Here is a 23,732-nt window from a genome sequence, read left to right as displayed (position 1 = left end):
GCAATCTTGTGACCACACAAGTGGTAATGGCTTGAGATATTCAATGTGAACCATATAAAATCAAGTAATATCTATACCTCACGGTGGAGAAGGCATCACTGAACAGCACAGTTGTACCCACTCCTCATGGATGCTGGCTCAGGAATGGTTAATAGGTGCTAGTAGTTCATTCATGAAGACCTCCCCACCATCTCCTGAACAAAACTGTGAGAAATTAATCATCTTAATATAGCTTGATCTTCCCGCAGCAGTAAGACAAGTGATTCATCAACTTCTGTTTGCTCCTGCTGCTGCTGCTGCTAAGTCGCTTCAGTCGTGTCCAACTCTGTGCGACCCCATAGACGGCAGCCCACCAGGCTGTGCCATCCCTGGGATTCTCCAGGCAAGAACACTGGAGTGGGTTGCCATTTTCTTCTCCAATGCATGAAAGTGAAAAGTGAAAAGTGAAAGTGAAGTCGCTCAGTTGTGTCTGACTCTTCGCGACCCCATGGACTGCAGCCTACCAGGCTCCTCCATCCATGGGATTTTCCAGGCAAGAGTACTGGAGTGGGGTGCCATTGCCTTCTCCGCAACTTCTGTTTAGACCCTGCCAAATCCATTTGTGTGTTAATCACTTAATTGTGCGTGACCTTTTGTGACCCCATGGACTGTAGCCCGCCAGGCTCCTCTGTCCATGGGATTCTCCAGGCAAGAATACTGGAGTGGGCTGACATGCCCTCCTCCAGGGGATCTTCTTGACCCAGGGATCGAACCTAGGTCTCCTGCATTGCAGGCAGATTCTTGACTGTCCGAGCCACCAGGGAAGCCCCCAGAACTATAATATAAACAATTATTTGGAGATTCTGAGCCCAGCATTTAGAGGGGAAAACTCTGGCCATCTTATGTGGAAATATTTTCCAAGGTCAAAATAAATACTTAATCCAAGAAATGCTATGTTAAGTCACTTCAGTCGTGTCCGACTCTGTGCGACCCCATAGACGGCAGCCCACCAGGCTCCCCTGTCCCTGGGATTCTCCAGGCAAGAACACTGGAGTGGGTTGCCATTTCCTTCTCCAATGCATGAAAGTGAAAAGTGAAAGTGAAGTCGCTCAATTGTTTCCGACTCTTAGCGACCCCATGGACTGCAGCCTAACAGCCTCCTCCGTCCATGGGATTTTCCAAGCAAGAGTACTGGAGTGGGGTGCCATTGTTTCCCCTAATCTGTACCCCAATATTACTTTTCTACAGTACTCACTACATTTATTTTATATTTAAACTATATGTTTCTATATTGTACCTGTTTCCTGTGTTTTATCAAATGCCTGTCTCTGGAATGGAGAGTGACATTTACTAGGTGCAGGATAAAAACTCACTGCAGAGAATTCACATAAGTAATTTAGGAGGTTATGCACCCTCATGGAAAGACCACTGATATAAAAGAACTATTTTTTACTCTACTTTAAAATGAAAACATTTATATATATAAGCTTTAAAACCACAAAATAGGTTCTATAACTTTCTTAAGCTTGTCAAAGTTCTAGACACCCAAGATTATAACTACTGGCATGTGCATTTTAACTTTCATTAACCCCCAAAAGTGAATTGTCTTTAAGCATCTTATACAGCATTTATCATCTGATACTTTTCACTTTTGGCCATGCAAAGTTATTTGGGTGTGCTCCTGTTTGAAAAGCCTTCAACCTTCTCCAAGTAATTTGTAACTGTGCCCTTTAAGTGCTATCTGTATAAGGTTGTTTTTTTTTTTTTCTTGAAATAAGTGCTGAAATAACATTTCTGGCTCAGGAAACATATTATCCACATAAAGTGGAATATACTTTAAACATTCTACTTCCTCAGCTAAAAAAATACAAAGTAAAATTCATATCCAGTTTAAAATATGGGGTCGGTTCATGACTTGTTAGGCAAGTACATTCCTAAAATCTAAGTCTGACCATATTAAAAGTGGACCAAGTTTGTCTGCAGGTTTCCTCCTCCTGGGCCTCGCGGACCCTCCTTTCTCAGCATCCTTTGAAGACCTACTCATACCATGTTTTCTCCCATAAGAGAAAATGGGAGTCAGGGAAGAGCTTCAGGCAGCCATTCATGTTGAGTTTTAAGCATCTTCCAGTGAAGGACAGGGAAGACTGGTATGCTGCAGTCCATGGGGTTGCAAAGAGTAGAACACAACTGAGCAACTGAACAATAGCAATATGCCAATTACTGTGATAATTGCTATAATTTTCTCATTTCTTTTTCACACCAACTCTGAAGTAACCACTGTTACCTTATTTTCCTGAAGAGCAAATTAGGACCTTAGAGTAAAACTAACTTGCCTATGGCCACTCAGCCAGCTACCACCAAGAGTCAGTACCAGCTCTGTTGGGTCCTAATAGCCTTGTTTTTCATTAGATGGCAAACCGCCTAGAATATCTCCCAAGGAAATAATTTTTGCATGTTAACCCGTTAGTGAAGTCTTAAAGCAAAGAAATGTGCGAGCTGTGTAATGTAGTTTCACATATTCACCAAGAGATGAGAATGCATATTTTGAGGAAGAGGTTCCTTGTGAAAGATGTAGCAGTTATCTTCATTACCTCCACCATAGTTTGGTCTCAGGTCAAACAACAAGGAAGGAACACAGCCCCGCCCATCAACAAAAAATTGGATGTTCCTTACAAAACTAAAAACAGAGTTGCCACATGATCTTGCAATCCCACTCCTGGATGTATATCTGAAGAAAACTCTAATTTAAAAACATACATGCGTCCCAGTGTTCACAGCAGCACTATTTATAATAGCTAAGACATGGAAGTACCCTAATGAATGGATAAAGAAGATGTGGTACATTTAAACAAGGGAAGATTACTGAGCCATAAAAAAGAATGAAATAATGCCATTTGAAGCAACATGGATGCATCTAGAGATTATCATATTGAGTGAAGTAAGTCAGATGAAAAAAAAAATCTCATAGGAAAACACTTAAATGCTGAATCTAAAAACATGATACAAATGAACTTATTTACAAAACAGAAACAGACTCACAGACATAAAAAAAAAAATAACTGATGGTTACCAAAGGGAATAGAGGAGAAGGGGGAGAGATAAATTAGGAGTTGGGATTAACATATACACACTACTATATGTAAAACAGGTAAACAATAAGGACCTACTGTATAACACAAGGAACTATACTCAATTTTTTGTAGTAACATATAAAGGAAATGAACCTGAAAAAGAATATATATATATGTGTGTATGTGTGTATGCATAAATGAATCACTTTGCTATACACTTAAAACTAATAAAAGATTGTAAATTAACTATATCAATTTAAAAATATATAAACTTTTTATATAGTATAAAGTATACAAGGTTTTTAAAGTGTATAAATAAAATTCATAAACTTTAACCTATTAAAACCTCTTTTCCCCATTGAAAAAAGTTAAATCTGCCCAGAAACAGGTTATTCACTTTTTAAACTAATGTTTTCCCCCAGATACACTCCACTCAATTACAGATCAGAAAGCCTATTTAAGACAACTACTGACCTTGTTGCATGTATTCATGTTATTTATGTTTATATCCATTATGCTAACCAATGGAATAATTATGGATTAATTCTCATATAACATTAATTAATTCACATTAATTAGATGCATTCACAATTAACTCATTCTCAGAAATACCTACAAGTGAAAACCTGTCAAGATTCCTAGTTTAGAACCCTCCAGTACACAAGGTTTAAAATGCTACCTAATCAGATTAAATCTCTACTGGTTCATCATTTTAACTGGGTAAAATAAGAAGAAAATGCTAAACAAGAATCATAGCAATTTTTTAAATATATCTCAAACATCAACTAGTTCATTCAAAACATTCAGAAGATGTTAAGTAAGACATATGTTTCTAGGGCTTAACAGTGACCTAGTTCTTCCGTGTCCCTCCTTCTATAAAATGGTGCCAATAATAGTACTCACTACATGTGGGGTTTAGATTTTTTTAAAAGATTGTACCTATTAAGGATTTGGCTCTTTCATACATCTATGGCCATCAACAAGATGAGGAAATATAATTTATTTCTCTTGACCTCCTCAGGAATAGATGTTGAAGTAATATAAAAAAATGATTCAGAACATGAAATAACATTTGATTTAATGGTGCTTTTAATTCCCACCAAAACAACTATTTCAACCACTCTATAATAATGTATATTTATTAAAAATAATGGAACATTTTAAATTCATGAACATTTTAAGGATAATTCCAGTTATCCAGATCAGTGGCTACACCGAACATTAAGGGACTGTCCAAGATACCACTAAAGTGAATGACTCTAGTGTGAGCTAACAGACAAGATGTTCATAGCATAGAGCCTGGGATAGTCAGAGAATGAAATAGGGGTTGTGCAAGACTACACTAAGCAAAATCGTAAGTGGGTATTTCAACAAGCGGGTTCTCAGTGCGGGTATTTACAGGGGTTGAAGGGGAGTGAGGTCAGTTGGAGAGAGGAGAGACAGAGCAAGTCAAACGCACTTTTTAAAAGCTATTCCAGTGATTCTAGTGGACAATCTCAAACCCTCAGCTACCTTCCTCCAAGTATAGGTGAAAACTATTAGAATTCAAAGGAATCTAATCAATATCACCCTTCTCCCCAGTCTCAGTTCTGAACTGGGAAATAAAACCAAATCTCACCTTGACAACTGATAAAACTGAAACTGTAAAATGTGGCTGATATCCGTGAGCAAATGGGTATTCTGATACTGATCCCAGAACTGCATGGACTAACCAGCTTCACAAAGATCGTACACAATGATCTGATCTTTCGCCTCCTGTGTAGGTTTTCTGGCACTATCCCAAGTGGGACTGGAAACACTGAAGAGTAGACCCTGTTCCTCCTCCCAATCTTTCCAAGCAGAAAAGTCACTGCATCTTCCCTGGGAGGAGAGATAAGAGAGTGACAAAGAGCCATCAAGATCACTAAAACCTCAGCATAAGACCAATAAGCCCTATAAGGTTATACCTTATAACTAAAATACATTTGACTCCAGTTTTGAAGCAGACAGTAAAATATGATGGAGTGTAACTGTTAAATTTGACTGAAGAATCAAAGTGAGTATCTGTGTACTATCTGATCTCTGCTAAAATGTCCAGATTACTTTGTACCTGGCAGTAAACCTTGAATTAGCCTGTGAGAGAGTTTATTTTAACACTGTCTGTTTGTCATTTATGCTACTCATATAATTTTTGAGATAACAGGTGATTTGTTATTTTATAGATATTCAATTAACATGAAAAAAATCTAGATTTTATAATGCTGTTAAACTCTTGCTTCCTCTTTCCCCACCTGCCTGTGTAGTTTTGAAGCAAGTACTTCTTTAGCTCAGAAACCTTTTGCTGGAGGCATGTTTGAGTTTTCAAACACTGTCTCTATATTTTTCCTGCTAATTACTGGGTCTGCTTTAAGTATAACATAATGGGCCAAACAGCGACTTCTCTTACTTTGGAGATTGTTACATAAATGGGAAAACTGAAACCCCACTGATTTCTAAAATTTTCACCAAAGTCATTGTAAAAGACAACACAGCAATTTTTAAAATAATGGACTGCCAATGGAAGTTCATTTCCACATTTGTATGAGCTTATATATGGAATGCTCACTGGACATCACAATAAAAAACATGTCCATCATCAGACAGCACTGATTTTATGGCATCACCTTTGGAATAAACTCATTGTTAAATGATGGACTTTAAGGAATTAAATTCATATGCATCCATATGATCTAATCTTTTTCTACACAGTAGAGAGTAGATATAATCTGATAAGCGAGGTGAATAATAAAGCATTTCTAAGATTATTTAAATTTTATTGGTCTTTTTTTGAAATAAGTGAATTTGCATATTATCAATAACCACTACAAGTTTAAATTATTTCTGCACTAAAGCTACCAGCTCACTACAGTTCTTAGACTTCATAAAAACCAAGACTACATATATATATATATATAATGATTTTATAAATATACACTGAATTTATAAATATATAATTAATATGCATGCATGTGTGCTCAGTTGCTTCAGTCACGTCTGACTCTGCACCCAATGGACTGTAGCCCGCCAGGCTCCTCTGTCCATGGGATTCTCCAGGCAAGAATACTGGAGTGGGCTACCATGCCCTCCTCCAGGGGATCTTCCTGACCTAGGGATCGAACCCATATCTGCTGCATTGCAGGTGGACTCTTTACCATGAGCCACCAGAGAAGCACTATATGTTAATATACATTTAGTGTCTTGGCTGACACTCTCCAAGATAGTTTCTTATTCTGCTCTCTATCCCTCCTCCCTTCCCTCCCCCCATGGATGCGTAGTTATCTATCAGTATGTTTCCACCACTCATCCTTCCCTGAAAGTTATACATCCTTCCTTGAGACTCTCTAAAATTCTCCACTGGTACTCTTCTTGCTGCAATATATATATTCCAAGTCTAGTGAAAGTAAGCCCTCTAGCTAAAACAAAATTCTATCTTATCTACTTTGGATTTCTTCTTTTCATTTGCCTTGCTGCAATTACTATTCTAGTACTTTTTTTTTTTTTTTTAATTTTAATTAATTTTATTTTATTTTCAAACTCCACATAATTGTATTAGCTTTGCCAAACATCAAAATGAATCCACCACAGGTATACATGTGTTCCCCATCCTGAACCCTCCTCCCTGCTCCCTCCCCATACCATCCCTCTGGGTCGTCCCAGTGCACTAGCCCCAAGCATCCAGTATCGGGCATTGAACCTGGACTGGCATCTCGTTTCATACATGATATTTTACATGTTTCAATGCCATTCTCCCAATTCTTCCCACCCTCTCCGTCTCCCACAAAGTCCATAAGACTGTTTTATACGTCAGTGTCTCTTTTGCTGTCTCGTATACAGGGTTATCGTTACCATCTTTCTAAATTCCATATATATGCGTTAGTATACTGTATTGGTGTTTTTCCTTCTGGCTTACTTCACTCTGTATAATAGGCTCCAGTTTCATCCACCTCATTAGAACTGATTCAAATGTATTCTTTTTAATGGCTGAGTAATACTCCATTGTGTATATGTACCACAGCTTTCTTATCCATTCATCTGCTGATGGACATCTAGGTTGCTTCCATGACCTGGCTATTATAAACAGTGCTGCGATGAACATTGGGGTACACGTGTCTCTTTCCCTTCTGGTTTCCTCAGTGTGTATGCCCAGCAGTGGGATTGCTGGATCATAAGGCAGTTCTATTTCCAGTTTTTAAGGAATCTCCACACTGTTCTCCATAGTGGCTGTACTAGTTTGCATTCCCACCAACAGTGTAAGAGGGTTCCCTTTTCTCCACACCCTCTCCAGCATTTATTATTTGTAGACTTTTGGATTGCAGCCATTCTGACTGGTGTGAAATGGTACCTCATAGTGGTTTTGATTTGCATTTCTCTGATAATGAGTGATGTTGAGCATCTTTTCATGTGTTTGTTAGCCATCTGTATGTCTTCTTTGGAGAAATGTCTATTTAGATCTTTGGCCCATTTTTTGATTGGGTCATTTATTTTTCTGGAGTTGAGCTGTAGGAGTTGCTTGTATATTTTTGAGATTAGTTGTTTGTCGGTTTGCTTCATTTGCTATTATTTTCTCCCATTCTGAAGGCTGTCTTTTCACCTTGCTGATAGTTTCCTTTGATGTGCAGAAGCTTTTAACTTTAATTAGGTCCCATTTGTTTATTTTTGCTTTTATTTCCAATATTCTGGGAGGTGGGTCATAGAGGATCCTGCTGTGATGTATGTCAGAGAGAGTTTTGCCTATGTTCTCCTCTAGGAGTTTTATAGTTTCTGGTCTTATGTTGAGATCTTTAATCCATTTTGAGTTTATTTTTGTATATGGTGTTAGAAAGTGTTCTAGTTTCATTCTTTTACAAGTGGTTGACCAGATTTCCCAGCACCACTTGTTAAAGAGATTGTCTTTAATCCATTGTATATTCTTGCCTCCTTTGTCAAAGATAAGGTGTCCATATGTGTGTGGATTTATCTCTGGGCTTTCTATTTTGTTCCATTGATCTATATTTCTGTCTTTGTGCCAGTACCATACTGTCTTGATAATTGTGGCTTTGTAGTAGAGCCTGAAGTCAGGTAGGTTGATTCCTCCAGTTCCATTTTTCTTTCTCAAGATCACTTTGGCTATTCGAGGTTTTTTGTATTTCCATACAAATTGTGAAATTATTTGTTCTAGCTCTGTGAAGAATACTGTTGGTAGCTTGATAGGGATTGCGTTGAATCTATAAATTGCTTTGGGTAGTATACTCATTTTCACTATATTGATTCTTCCAATCCATGAACATGGTATATTTCTCCATCTATTAGTGTCCTCTTTGATTTCTTTCACCAGTGTTTTATAGTTTTCTATATATAGGTCTTTAGTTTCTTTAGGTAGATATATTCCTAAGTATTTTATTCTTTTCGTTGCAATGGTGAATGGAATTGTTTCCTTAATTTCTCTTTCTGTTTTCTCATTATATAAAATCAACACACAGAAATCCCTTGCATTCCTATTCTAGTACTTTTAAACAGCCACAAAATTAGAAAGAACCCTTAAACACAGAGCATGAATAAAGTTAGTTTAAAAACAAAATAAGTCACCCAAAAAAGGCAAAATAAAACAGCTTTGAATGCAGGTAGGCTAGAGCTGAAATTGCAGTTACCACAACTTAGAAGGCTTTGGAGCGTTCCAGACTCGCCACTGATGGCAATCATATAAAGGACTACATCTGTACAGTACACTAAAAGGAACAAAACAATCCTTTCATGGTGGTCAGATGGGACCCATCCAAGGGCTCTAGCTTCCCTCGGCCCCTCCTTTCAGGTCTGAAAGCTCAAAGAACAAAACCCTGGAGTGGAAATCTCTGGGTTACATTGCTTTTGATGCATTAACATAATAGTATCTCTAAGCCACAATTTCCTAATTTTATATAGATGTAGCAATACTTTCTCTGCTGGAAAACAAGGTAAGTAACACATCAAGCATTATGTTAGACACTAAGAAGACATTCATACATCATACCTACAAATTTTAGTGCCTAACAATGATACTCAATATATAAGTCACATGAATAAAACAATACTCTTCACAGAATAGCATCAGGTGCATTGTCAATACCATGAAGTAGACTCCTCACAGACTAGCTGACTGATATTTTTTTAATGAGTAAGCAGAGCTTTAAGCACATTAAAACTGATATCGGTAATTTCAAATGTAAATTAAAGGTTTCTCTAGAACCAAACATCAAATGAAGGCTGGAAGGAGCCAAGAATTAGAACCGTGTATTCAGTCATGGTTAAAGAGCTCCAGGAAACACCACTCCAGCCTTCCGATGGCAGAGATGGAATCTCAGAATGACAGAGCCCGGAAGGCTCTCAAGAGACCACATAGTACAGCCACTATGGAGAACAGTGTGGAGATTCCTTAAAAAACTGGAAATAGAACTGCCTTATGATCCAGCAACCCCACTGCTAGGCATACACACTGAGGAAACCAGAAGGGAAAGAGACACGTGTACCCCAATGTTCATCGCAGCACTGTTTATAATAGCCAAGACATGGAAGCAACCTAGATGTCCATCAGCAGATGAATGGATAAGAAAGCTGTGGTACATATACACAATGGAGTATTACTCAGCCATTAAAAAGAATACATTTGAATCAGTTCTAATGAGGTGGATGAAACTGGAGCCTATTATACAGAGTGAAGTAAGCCAGAAGGAAAAACATAAATACAGTATACTAACGCATATATATGGAATTTAGAAAGATGGTAACAATAACCCGTGTGTACGAGACAGCAAAAGAGACACTGATGTATAGAACAGTCTTATGGACTCTGTGGGAGAGGGAGAGGTGGGAAGATTTGGGAGAATGGCAATGAAACATGTAAAATATCATGTAGGAAACGAGTTGCCAGTCCAGGTTCGATGCATGATGCTGGATGCTTGGGGCTGGTGCACTGGGACGGCCCAGAGGGATGGTATGGGGAGGGAGGAGGGAGGAGGGTTCGGGATGGGGAACACATGTATACCTGTGGCGGATTCATTTTGATATTTGGCAAAACTAATACAATTATGTAAAGTTTAAAAATAAAATAAAATTGGAAGAATAAAAAAAAAAAAAAAAAAGAGACCACATAGCACAACTCACAGATGAACAGGTACTTGCCTGTATTCACAAGCTGAGCATAAGGAGCTCCAGTGCCCTTTTCAAGCCTGGGGACTGACATTTAAAAAGGCTGTTGATTTTATGTTTTGTTTCCTCTGACAAATGCAGTCATCTGATTGGACACTTTCCCCCCACAGAGTCAATATTTGAACAGGTTTTCAACACTGATCTTAAACGCAATTGCAATTTAACTTATTACTTTGTTAGCCACAGCTGCTCCACTCTCAACAGTGGCGCATGATTGACCCAGAGATTGATTCGCTGCTGTCCTCATCACAGCACACAGCCATCTACTTGATTCAGCTGGCACAGACCTGTCTTCGTATCTTGGCTCCACAAGAGACCTCAATAAAGGGTCACAGGAAGCTCCAGACTAGATACACATACAATCCTTGGCTTAATGCTGATATTTGAGATCTAGAGTTAAATATTGAAGAATGAAATTAATTTAGATCTAATAGTACATACATCAAGAAATCCAAGGCACCAAATAGATGCCAACTTTTAGAAATAAATGAATCATCAGGAAGCTAATATCAATATAATAAGTCATTCATCACTATTTCTAATTCAAGAGAAAAATAATTGAGTTTCTGAATTACAACAATAGGTAGCAGTCAAGACACTGTAGCCTGTTCAAGGACATGTGGAACACGATGATACTTAGTGGACTACATGGTGATGTTGTTAACATATATAAAGGTACCATTAAAAAAAAAAAAAAACTGTTTATTTTGGAAAATATTTGGCAAGTACAAATTAAATCATCCCATGAAGTTCACATCTCTAAATTTTAAAAAGAATGCATGTACTTCTCGGTTTCCCAATTGTTGTTGTTGTTGTTGTTGTTGTTCAGTCGCTAAGCCGTGTCCAGCTCTTTGCAACCTCGTGAACTGCAACACACCAGTTATATATTTCCCAATATATCATACCAAATCAACACAGTATAAACTTCTTCCCTAAAAGAAATAGAAACCATTGCTGATTCTATATGAGCAATATTTTTTAATTTCTTAAATCTGACTTCTAAATTCTTAAATCATAAAGATCCAATGACATGTAAATACATTTCATTTAATTGTAGGTATGTTATATGCTTACAAATGCTTTTCCTCTTTCCTCAATTAATGAGAAAGCAGAAGAACCTAATTACTTGCTGCTTAATTGTACCATAAATTTTGTCCCCAAAACTCAGAACATTTTGGTTTCTAAATAGTAAAATCAGCATACACAATTAACCCTTCAAAGTGTCCAAAACAGTCTACCAAGGAAGTAAGAATCTGGTTGCCATGTTATGGCTTGATTGCAGGATAAGGGTTTGAGGAGAGAACAGAGCAATTAAAGGCAGTGGCTTCTGGTCTTTTGAACAGCAAATGTGAACATCCCCTGGCAATGCATGATTGGATATTTGTGTTCATTCTGACTGAGTTAGGCTGGCTGAGGCACCACCATTCTAATCAAGGCAATGTGAAGCACATACCAGAAAAACTGCCCACTATTTGTCACCTGAAGCCTAATTACAATTGTAATCACTGAGTATCCCCAATGCCGAAAATTAGTTTCAGTCATTTACCTCTAAAATACTTTAATGTAGCAAATAGTTGAATATTACTTAAATGGAACAACTCCTTTGCAACTCCAGTCACCTTCCTACTACCTGACCAATGCAACAATCATGATGTCTGAATACATACATTTGTCATCACAGACCAATCTCATGAACTCCCAACCCCCTTTACCACCACTTACACTTTTGCATTATTAGAACTTATTTTCCTTTTTTCAAAGTCCCTAATCCTTTCACAAATCCCCAAACTATTAAATGCATTAACATCTAGTTCTTAATGATTATTATTTTCTTTTTCCTTCTATCTTTTCACAATAATCAGACAACCATAAGGACTCCTGTGCCCACTCCGTATTAGTCACAAATACTAGCCTCTTTTGTTTAATTTTCTTGACCATGCACCTTAGCTAAAAGCACTTATTTGTATTTGTTGTTTAGTCACTCCGTCGTGTCTGATTCTTTGCAACTCTATGGATTATAGCACACCAGGCTTCCCTGTCCTTCACTGTCTCCTGGAGCTTGCTCAAACTCATGTCCATTAAGTTGGTGATGCCATCCAACCATCTCATCCTCTGTCGTCCCCTTCTCCTCCTGCCTTCAGTTTTCCCAGCATCAGGGTCTTTTTCAATGAGTCAGTTCTTCACATCAGGTGGCCAAAGTATTGAAGCCTCAGCATTAGTCCTTCTAATTAGTATTCAGGGATGATTTCCTTTAGGATTGACTGGTTTGATCCCCTTGCTGTCCAAGGGACTCTCAAGAACACATCCAAACATGGGCTTCAGGCTGACTATGTGACTTTCCCTGGACGACAGAATGTGAGCACAAGAACAGAATGTTCCATAAGCAACTGCTTCTTCTGCTTAGTTCCCAAAGTGAGAAGAATACAGAGCAGAATCACAACTAAAGCACACCTCACAGGTAAATGAAAAATAAACATATTATTGTAAGCCCCTGACATTCTGAGATTATCTGCTATCCCAGTATAACTCAGAGAAAACTAGTACAATACTTCATGGGTTGATAGTGATAACTAATTTAAATAAGAGAATGTGAATGGTGATTAGCACCATTCTGGTACAGGAAACATTCTATACATGTGAGCCATTGTCAAGTCAGCATTATTCCACAGGTTATCTGTTTCATTTTCTTACATTCTTCAAATAACAGAACTATTTGTTTTCTAAGCAGTAACTCCTGATATGCCTAGAAGAATGACAGGTACCTAATAAGTATGTATTAAATAAAGTCAAAAGAAAAGGTAACAAAAAGGTAACCTGAAGAGGGGGAGAAGAATAACAGGCAGAAGAATAGATTTAGAGGAGGGGGGATAAAGTGATGTCATCATTCTTTTTCACTCAATAAATATTTATTGAACACTTAACTGTGAGTCAGACATAATGATACACATTAAGGAAACAACTGTGAATGAGGCAATTCTGTCTTTCTAGAGAAGGAAAAAAAATGAAAAGTAGCAATTATATGTCCCCCCATGTAGAAAAGCACAGTGACTTTGAAACAACACAGAAATTGTTGAGCAGTTTTCTTCAGGTGAAAACATAAAGTCATATATTAAACTGAAAGGAGCAGAGGGAATAAAACCCATCTTTAGGGAGTTAGGTAACAATGGATGATGCCATTACAGACAGTGAGTGAGGAAGCTGAGCAGAACTGAGAAAGCTTTCTAGGCACTATTGCTGACTTACTGGAAAGCATAGCAGTAGAGTGGCATTGATACTCAGAGTGCAGTGATTTTCTACAGTGATACTCAGACTGGTTATGCTCACAGGCAAGTAGACAGGTGGTTTGTGCCAGAGTAGTTTCTGATGCCAGATGGGTGCACTGAAGCCAACAAGGAAATGGAATTGTGGATATTGGCAAGGATGTGGCTGTTGCTATGGAATACGATGAAGATAATATTCCATCAGGAAAATAAAAGGATGATTGCGCTTCCATTGATATATGCATCAAAAGCATATGTTTTCCAGGAACTGGAGGTCTCAATGAAGCAAAAGCATGGCTTTTTAACAAATTTAGGTTCCATGCAATATCTGACAGAGCTGCTCTCTACAGGTATGACCAGGATATACTAAACACTTCCTTCTGATAACTTACATGATCTAACACTCTATTATTACTTTATTTGCAAGCACTTAAGTTTGAATGTTTTAATATTCATTAAAAATATACTTAATTGACATTACCATGTGTGTTAATGGGAAACCACTAGTAATATATTTGTTTTGTAACTGGAAAAAATTGAGGTTTGGGCAAATTTTAAAACTTGCCTTTGGTTCCAAGGTGAGTTTGTGATGAATTATAACAGAACCCAGCTTATTACTCCTTTGATATGTGCCTCTTTATAAATATATGCAGAAAACTCAGAAACAGAAGCAGAGTACCTACATGATATAATACCAGCATATACTGAAATTACCCATTATCTCAATCTCCTTTTGTGTGATTTCCAAACCATAGGCCAATGGCTGGCTCCTCCTGGTTATTCCAGGGAGAACAGTTATCTGTAGGAAGTTATTATGTCAGTCTTATCCTCATTTTTGAGGCACTGCTTTTGCTATAATGTGTACATTTATGATATAAATATAGTTTTATCTAATCATTGTAAACCTTAAAGGCTACATCTTCAACCTAGTAAGGTTGAAGGCCCTTATTCCTTTAGTTTTGGAGATCTTTTTATTCACCCTTGAGAAATAACAACTATACATTTTATCCAATTATAAGGATATAAATAGAACCACAGGGTTGGTGCCAGGATCTGAAAAATAAATGAATATTCTTATATTCAATCAGCTGAAAACAGCTCCAGGGTATGAAATAGATGGTAAACAGTCTTCCTATGTGCTTCTAATTTTAAATTAAAATCAAGGTCACATTGAAGTGGTGGAAGTCAGAACCAATACAGTTTCTTTGATCTCAAACTGGGAAATATACATTTTTGCTTATCTACTTTATATCAAACAAATGCTTTTCATATAAAACAAAGATTGTACTACATATAAATAAGGGGATAGTATGGTAGGCACCATATAAAAGTATTTTCAAATGCAAAATAAGTTGATTATGTACAATTGATTTTACCTTTGCCTCTGTGTGTGTGTGTGTGTGTGTGTGTGTGTGTATTTCTATTATAATCACAATTAAATGGAGCGCTCATTTACATCTGATTTGACCATGACCTTGACATGTGAAATTAAAGAAATCACTCAAACTCCCACTTTTTAGGTTTAGGTTTCCTTGTCTGTAGAGTAAGTGAACTTATTTGCCTTGACCAACTCTTAGGTCCTAAAAATTAAATGATTTGTTCAAGATTTTGTTGCAAGTGACAGCTAAGAACTTCAAGCCATATCTCCTGAAATCTATGACTCCTTTTCAAGTTATACTACAGTTGTTTCTACAATAGGTTTTTATTCATCTTGGAATGATTTATTATAGAGTACTACAGTAGTCTCCATGAAAACCTGATCAAACTTCTTATATCTGCTGCAAAGATATAGACAAAGAACACAGATGATCCTCAATAATGTATAAGCAAAAAATAAAGTTAATTTAACTACAGGATGCAAGATTCTTTGTTGCACTAAATGACTTTATAACAATCTTCTACTTCAGTCAGTTCAGTTCAGTCACTCAGTTGTGTCTGACTCTTTGCAACCCCATGGACAGTAGCATGCCAGGCTTCCCTGTCCATCACCAAATCTTGGAGCTAGCTCAAATTTATGTCCAACAAGTCAGTGATGCCATCCAACCATCTCATTCTCTGCTGCCCCCTTCTCTTCCTGCCTTCACTCTTTCCAAGCATGAGGGGTTTTTTTCATTGAGTCGGTTCTTCACATCAGGTGGCCAAAGTATTGGAGTTTCAGCTTCAGCATCAGTCCTTCCAATGAATATTCAGGACTGATTTCCTTTACGATTGACTGGTTTTATCTCCTTGCAGTCCAAGGGGCTCTCAAGAGTCTTCTCCAACACCACAGTTCAAAAGCATCAATTCTTCAGCATTCAGCTTTCTTTATGGTCCAACTCTCACATCCATGCATGACCGCTGGAAAAACCATAGCCTTGACTAGACAGACCTTTGCCAGCAAAGTTTTGTCTCTGCTTTTTAATATGCTGTCTAGGTCTGTCACAGCTTTTCTTCCAAGGAGCAAGCATCTTTTAATTTCATGGCTGCAGTCACCATCTGCAGTGATTTTGGAGCCCAAGAAAATAAAGTCTGTCACTGTTTCCATTGTTTCCCCAGCTATTTGCCATGAAGTGATGGGACCAGATGCCATGATCTTAGTTTTGTTTTTTTTAAATATTGAGTTTTAAGCCAGCTTTTTCACTCTCCTCTTTCACTTTCATCAAGCAGCTCTTCAGTTCCTCTTTACTTTTTGCCATAAGGGTGGTGTCATCTGCATATCTGAGGTTATAGATATTTCTCCCAGCAATCTTGATTCCAGCTTGTGCTTCATCCAGCCTGGCATTTCTCATGCCAGAAGTTAAATAAACAGGGTGACAATATACAGTCTTGAAGTACACCTTTCCCAATTTGGAACCAGTCCGTTGTTCCATGTCCAGTTCTAACTTTTGTTTCTTGACCTGTATACAGATTTATCAGGAGGCAGGTCAGGTGCTCTGATATTCCCATCTTTTTTTTTTCCCCCCCATAGTTTGTTGTGGAAACAGACTGTGTGAATCCACACAGTCAAAGGCTTTGGCGTAGTCAGTAAAGCAGAAGTAGATATTTTTCTGGAACGCTCTTCATTTTTATATGACCCAATGGATGTTGGCAATTTGATGTTCTACTTAGTCTCATTTTAAAACTACCTTGTACCTCGTACTCACATACCAATGCTAATATCTATAATATACCCCTAAGAGCAATGTTACACAAAATTTATATTGTGTTTTCAGGTCTGAAATGGGCTAACTGTGGTTTGCAACTATCATAATTGCTCAATGACTTTTGGCTAATAAATTGGTCATTGAAAAGAGACATACATGTATTCAGACTTAAGAGTTCTAAGTTCTGTTCCTTCCTCTTCAGTTTCAATGTCTTAAAATAAGACTTCTTCACTTATTATCTGGATTACTGAAACATCTCTCTAACTATTTCCCTACTGATAACCTTACCACTCTCCAATTTTTAGTCCACATGACCATCAGTGTTATCTTTCTAATATGCTCAATAGACTGTCATTTTTCTGCTTTATAGTTTTCACTAGTGTTTCACAGTTTTCAGAATAAAAGAAAAATTCCTACCTCAACCTCTAAATTCATAAGACTTAGCTTCCATCCTTTCTTTAACCCCAGATTCTTCTGCCATCCTTATCAAGTTAATTATAGAAGCCCAGGACTGGAGACTGAGTTTCAAACTTCTGTAAAACTCTAACACACTGTTTCTTCACCTAGGATCCTTGCCTGTTCCTCGCTGGTACAGCAGAGCTCACTGAAACTTAAAAGTTTCCCTCACGCATTAGTTTGCCCTTCAGTCTGACTAGACGCTCTCCGGTGTATTCTCACCACATCCTCCTAACTGTCACATCCTACCAGTCAGTAATCTATGTTTAAATCCATTTTCTGCATAGCAGCTAGGGTATTACTGTTTTTAAAAAAATTGTAAATCTAATCATATTACTAAAAAAAATAGTCCAGACTTGCCCCCTGAATTCTGGACAACAGCCTCCAAAGGGTGCTACATGACTTGCCCAGCCCAAGCCTCAATCCTTATTGATCTGGTAACATATTTCTTCCTGCCCACTATGTCCCTGTCGTAGTCTGGGGACAGAAGAAGAAAACCTGAACTTTTTCCCAGGTTTAGCATCTTCTCTTCCGTGTCTTAAGTGTTCTTCTCCCCACCTTGCCTTGCTCATCTCCAGTCTCATCTTACATGACACTTCCTCAGAGTCTTTACCCAAACCCCATTTTCAGGAAAATTCACCTCTCACCCCTTCTCATATTTTGCTTTTCTTTCACAGTAATTATCAAACTGTGTCATCATGTACTTATCTCTATGACCATTTGTTTAATGAGAATATGTTGGGTTTGCTCATCACTCCAGACTCAGTGCTTGTCTCAGTGGCTGGTGCAGAGTAAGGCTCGAGAATACTTCTTGAATGAGTTCAAAGCCTCTTTTACTAAGTATCTTCACTCTTGAGGAATGATTTTATCTGACTTTATAACACCAATTAACTGTATAGTGCAGAACTGCCCATAGTGGGCTCTCACTTAATATTGGATCAATTGAGTAGGCAGGCAGTTGTCAAAGACAGATCAAAATCTTATTATTAAAACTATGCTGAACAGTATCAACCTTTCTTTGACTATCCATACATGCTGAAGGATGTCCATTCAGGAGTGAAGACATTCCCTGAGCTGGTAGGAGTATTGCAGGAAGATAACTCTCCCTATCAGCTCACTTTGGGGATGGCCTCAGCTGAAGAAAACCAGTATGTTTTGACTCTCATTTACCTACAGAGGCATTCTCATTCTGGTGTCCAAAGGTCCAATCTCACCCCGACTGGAGACAATGCTGGACATCATATATAGCTCTCCATGGGATCCACAGAAGCAGGCCAGGGACTGGATCATCATTCAACTTCTCCCTTTACCCACTCTTGCTTTTTTCTCTTCACTTCCATAGATGCTGACCTGAGGAGCCTTCCCTCATGAACATCTTGACTGCTACATATCATCTCAGGGTCTGCTTCATGGCAAACCCTTCTGTGACAAGAAGAAAAAGTAGCATTTATATGGATAAAAGTGACAGATAAAGGACTTGTGGCACATTGACGTTGTGGAGATGTAAGCATGTAGTTCTTTCAATAGCATTATATATAACAACAATTCTAATTAGAGTTAAATGGATGTTTCCAGATATAATGGTGTTATTGTCCAGGTTTCTTTTTCTTAATATTAGTATTGTGGTCCATATTTGCCTGAAGAGAACAAGTACATTGTTGAAGATCCCTTTGTGTCAAGGGAGAATATGATGGAGGGTAAATATGCTACATTTTGTGCAACACCATGATGATTTTTGTTTGTCTTTCTAGAAAATGGGAGCTCATCCTTATAAGCATTGGTCCAGACAGTAAATGTTGTAGGATAAAGGTGTAACTAGTTTCAGAGAAAGAAGGGATGCCTTATGCAAAAGGAAAAAAGTATAAGGACTTCCTGGTGGTCCACTGGCTAAGACTCCTTGCTTCTAATGCAGGGGGCCTGGGTTTGACCCCTGGTCAGGGAACTGGATCCCACATGCTGCAACTAAGACTTCTGATGCTGCAGTTAAGACCTGGTGTAGCTAAATAAATAGATATTTTTTTAAAAGTATAAATGTTTGTTTAGAATAAAGGAATTATCCACCTGACTTCGGGAGTTGCTTTTCAGCATACTACACCAACTAACATTTAAAACATTAAAACATTTAAAAACATTACTTTTTCTCTTGTATCTCAGTTTTGCATACTGCATAGTTAAGTATTTTAAATTAAACACCTACCCTTTTCTAAAGAAATATGCATTCTCCTTCCTCTGTATCTCATTAGAAAATGTCTAATGGGAAATGCCTCTTTTGAGGCATTTGAGCTTCTCAATCTTTATTATGAATCAAACCACCCAAACGATCTTATTAAAGTGCACATTCAAATTCACAAAATCCACAGTGAGATCATGGAACCTGCATTTCTAACAAGCACCCAGGTGTGATACTACCAATCTATGGACCATACCCTGAGTAGCAAGGGTATAAATAAACAAAAGAACATGTAACTAGAGGTCATAGAATATGATCTAGATTTAAGCTCATATTTCTGATATATTGTTCAGTAAGGGAAAGAAAATATATGTGTCACTTTTGAAGGAAAAAAAATTATACACACAAGCATATGTTGTTAAAAAAAAAAAAAGTTGCTCAGCTACTTTAATTGCATTTTATAAAATGAGCACACCAAAAGCCTAGTCAACCTTAATGAGTAGTTACTGGTGAGGAGTTAGTGAAAATCATGTCTGTAATGCAAACATCAAAAAATTCAGTGTTTTTGTAACTGTGAATTACATGGTACAATAAATAATTTCAGTAGACTGTTTTCATATTGCAAAAGCTACATTTTCAGGATGAAATTAGATACATATCTGTGTTGTGTGTGTATGTGCACATATCCCACACATACACAAATCAAAGTTTGTATGTCAAATTTTATGTACTACAATGACAGATAATACAGATGATCCATACACTATTCTTGCTTCATGTCTTTTTATTTAGTAAAAGTCTTCACTTTTTCTTTGCTTATAGAATTATCTAAACAATAGAGAACTTTCTTTCAAAGGAGATAAATACTCTCATGTGTCTTAATATTAAAAACAAAGTCAAACATATAAACAAACTCGTGTGCATTGTCTGAAAATGAATTATTGTGATAATGCTAAAGAAAAAGGGAACATCCAGAACATCTATTCCCTTCATTCCAATGAAGCAAGAATACTAGAGTGGGTTGCCATTTCCTTCTCCAGGGGATCTTCCTGACCCAGGGATTGAACCTGTGTCCCTTGTGTTTCCTGCACTGAAGGTGGATTCTTTACCCACTGAGCCATCAGGGAAGATCAATGAAGTCAAGACAACTATTATCATGTCCTGAGTGTGCAGAACAGTCAGGTATTAGAAATGAAACACATTTCTAAGAGTCTTCATTTGGGGTACAAAAGAACAGAAACAATATTTATTGAGGATTTGCCATATTCCAGGGACTATACTAGTTGCTTTATCCCTGTGCTTATCCATTCCAAAAGGCAAACTTGTGTGGTAGGTCCTATTCCCATTCTACAAATGAAACAAATGTTCCTGATCACAGAGCAACACAGCTCCTATTTTCCTTTGTAAAGATATGTATCTTGTTAATAGCTGTCTATCACATTTACACAATGGAATCAGTCGAAGATCTCTTAAGAAGACTAATTCTTGGATCCCATCTCTTAGAGGTTCTAACTTAAATAGCCACATAAACATGGTCTTCATGTGCTTAGTCACTGAGTCATGTCCACTGTTTGCTACCCCATGGACTGTAGCCCCGTCAGGCTCCTCTGTCCATGGGATTCTTCAGGCAAGAATACCGGAGGGGTTTGCCATGCCCTCCTCCAGGGGATCTTCCCAACCCAGGGATCAAACCCACAGTGAGTGTAAAAGTCCCTTAGGTGAGTCAGTGAAAGCTGAGAGTCAGGGTTCTGGAGCATCTGAATACCTCTTTCCTCATCCACTTCCCCTCAGTGTAAACACAGGACCTCATTTCTCAGTTTTTATTTCATAAGGAAAGTAGGCTCTATCAAATAGGGACTGCCTCAACTTGTGCCTGGAGAATCCCAGGGACAGAGGACCCTGTGGGCTGCCGTCTATGGGGTCGCACTGAGTCAGACAGGACTGATGCAACTTAGCAGCAGCAGCTTGTCACAACTATAATCTTGATACTGAGCTCTAATAATATTCTCTTTTTCCCCAATTTTCACTTTCCCCCCAGTTTACATCAGAGATTATTCATTCTAATCCTAATGTCATACACCCCTAAGGTCAGTTCTTTCCCCTTAAGTGCAAGACAGCATCTTCTTCCCCAGCCCCACTTCCAACTCCTTCCCTGGAAGCTTCCTGAATATACAGTTGTCTCTTTATTCTCTAACTTCAAATTGTCCCTCCCTGTCAACTCATTTCTATATCTATTTTAAAATCCTCACAGTTCTCCTATCTTTTAGAACAAAGCCCCCAAAGCCTCTTTATCACCATAAACCATTTTAGCCTATTCTATTATACCCATCTCAGCCAAATTCTTCTCCAAGTTATCCAAAAGGGCTGTTGACATTTTCTCCCCTTCGTGTCCCAGTCTGATTTCTACCACAACATTCAATGAAATCCACTCTTACCCAAATCATAGATATCACTTTTCATCCAATACCTCACATGTCTTACCAGCATTTGACCCTTAATCTTTCCCTTTTTCAATTGGTTTCTTTCCTTCTTTGCAACACTGCACTTTTCTGGGCTTTCTGCCTACAATTTGGAAAGTCCTTCTCAATCTGAAGGCTTCTTGTCCCATATATTGATGTTCCTCCTTGTTTTTCTCTCACCCTATATATTACATAGACATGAATCCCACATAGACACCATTAAGGAAGTGAATCACCAGTATTGATACCCTGCTTGAATCTCTCTTGAACTGCAGATTTATATACCCTATTATAAATTAGACATCTCCAAACTATGGAAACTTAGTATGTTCAAAATTAAACTCAGAATCTTCCCAACACTCTTTCTTATCTGATGCATCCTACCCTTTGGCAATGAAGAGTGCCATGATGTGGCGTCATCCCAGAAACATAACTACATTCCTGAACACTCTCTTCCCATATAAAAATGTTAAACCAATCATTGTTGTTTTTGTTCAGTTGCTCAATTGTGTCTGACTCTTTGTGACCACATGGACTACAGCACGCCAGGTTTCTCTGTCCTTCACCATCTCCCAGAGTTTGCTCAAACTCATGTCCATTGAGTCGGTGATGCTATCCAACCATCTCATCCTCTGTCATCCCCTTCTCCTCCTGCCTTCGATCTTTCCCAGCATCAGAGTCTTTTCTAATGAGTCAACTCTTCACATCAGGTGGCCAGAGTACTGGAGCTTTAGCTTCAGCATCAGCCCTTTCAATGAATATTCAGGGTTGATTTCCTTTAGGATTGACTGGTTTGATCTCCTTGCAGTCCAAGGAATTCTCAAGAGTCTTCTCCAACACCAAAGTTGGAAAACATCAAATTTTCAGCACTCAGCCTTCGTTATGGTCCAACTCTCACATCCCTACATGACTACTGGAAAAACCACAGCTTTGATTATATGGACCTTTGTCAGCAAAATAATGTCTCTGCTTTAAGTCCTCTTGACTTTCAAAGATACCATCTTGACATCATCTTCTACTGCCACTCCCCTACCTGGTAACCACTATCTCGTACCTAGATGACTACTCCTAATTGTCCCTTCTGTTTCTACTTTTGTTCTCTCTACTGTATAATCTGCACATGGTCATCATGGGAATCATTGTAAAAGACAAACTGGATCATGGCACTTTCCTTGAGGAATCTCTTCAGTGGCCCCACATTTCTCTCAGAATAAAATTCAAACTTACTGCCTTCATTTAGAAGATCCTTCATAAACTGATCACTTCTTTCCTTGTAGCTCCATCTCAGGTTTTTTCTCTTTAATATTCAAAGAAATATCTATAATGAACTTATTAAAGTCCCTTCAATTCGTCATGTCTTTTCTGGCTTCTACAGCTTGGCACAGGCTCTTTTCTCTGCCTAGAATTCTTTTCTCATTCTTCATTGCCCTAGTCTGTCTCCCCTTATGGATAACACTTCATTCATCTTTCAGGTGATAGTTCTACAGTAGGTGTTCACATCTCAGACTCAGGCTGTAATCGAGTAGGAATTCTAACATTTCATACTGAGTGTATATAAGATAGTTGTTTAACCTCCCTAATTCACAGTCACCTCATCTTTAAAATGAGGATAATAGAAATACTCATCTCACAGAACTACATAAAATTTAAATGAAAGAATGCTTATAAAGTGGTTGACACACTACCCAGCACATGTTAACTGTCAATAAATATCATTATTCACATGTTCTTGGAAAGGTTCCACTGACCCCAGAAATGTTTTTGGTCAGTATTCTAAGTATTCTTATCATGCTCTGTACTGCTCCTATCACTGACCTCACTATGTAAAACGACTAAGTATTTTATCTTTTTATTTCCCACTATGTGGAAGCCTCTGAGGGTCAGGACCATGTCCATTTTACTTAATACTGAAGTCCTGACATCCGGCACAGAGATAAGCCAGTAACAGTACCAGTTAAATATTAGCTCAATAAAGGAGCAGGGGCTTCAGAATTAAAAAGAAATCATTTCAACTGCATGGACTATGCGCTTCTCAA

At 38.0% G+C, this 23,732-nt stretch overlaps 1 protein-coding gene across 1 annotated transcript in view; it reads right to left on the bottom strand.

Annotated features, from left to right (window-relative positions):
* The window catches only part of MDGA2 (MAM domain containing glycosylphosphatidylinositol anchor 2), a 915,505-nt gene that overhangs the window by 848,942 nt on the left and 42,831 nt on the right, over nt 1-23,732 (bottom strand). The gene's annotated exons all lie outside the window — the stretch shown is intronic.

This window comes from Bos mutus, chromosome 10 (assembly GCF_027580195.1).
Source record: "Bos mutus isolate GX-2022 chromosome 10, NWIPB_WYAK_1.1, whole genome shotgun sequence".
NCBI classification, from domain to species: domain Eukaryota; kingdom Metazoa; phylum Chordata; class Mammalia; order Artiodactyla; family Bovidae; genus Bos; species Bos mutus.
Note: the sequence above shows the minus strand (reverse complement) of the source record. Positions and strands in the feature narration are given on the sequence as shown.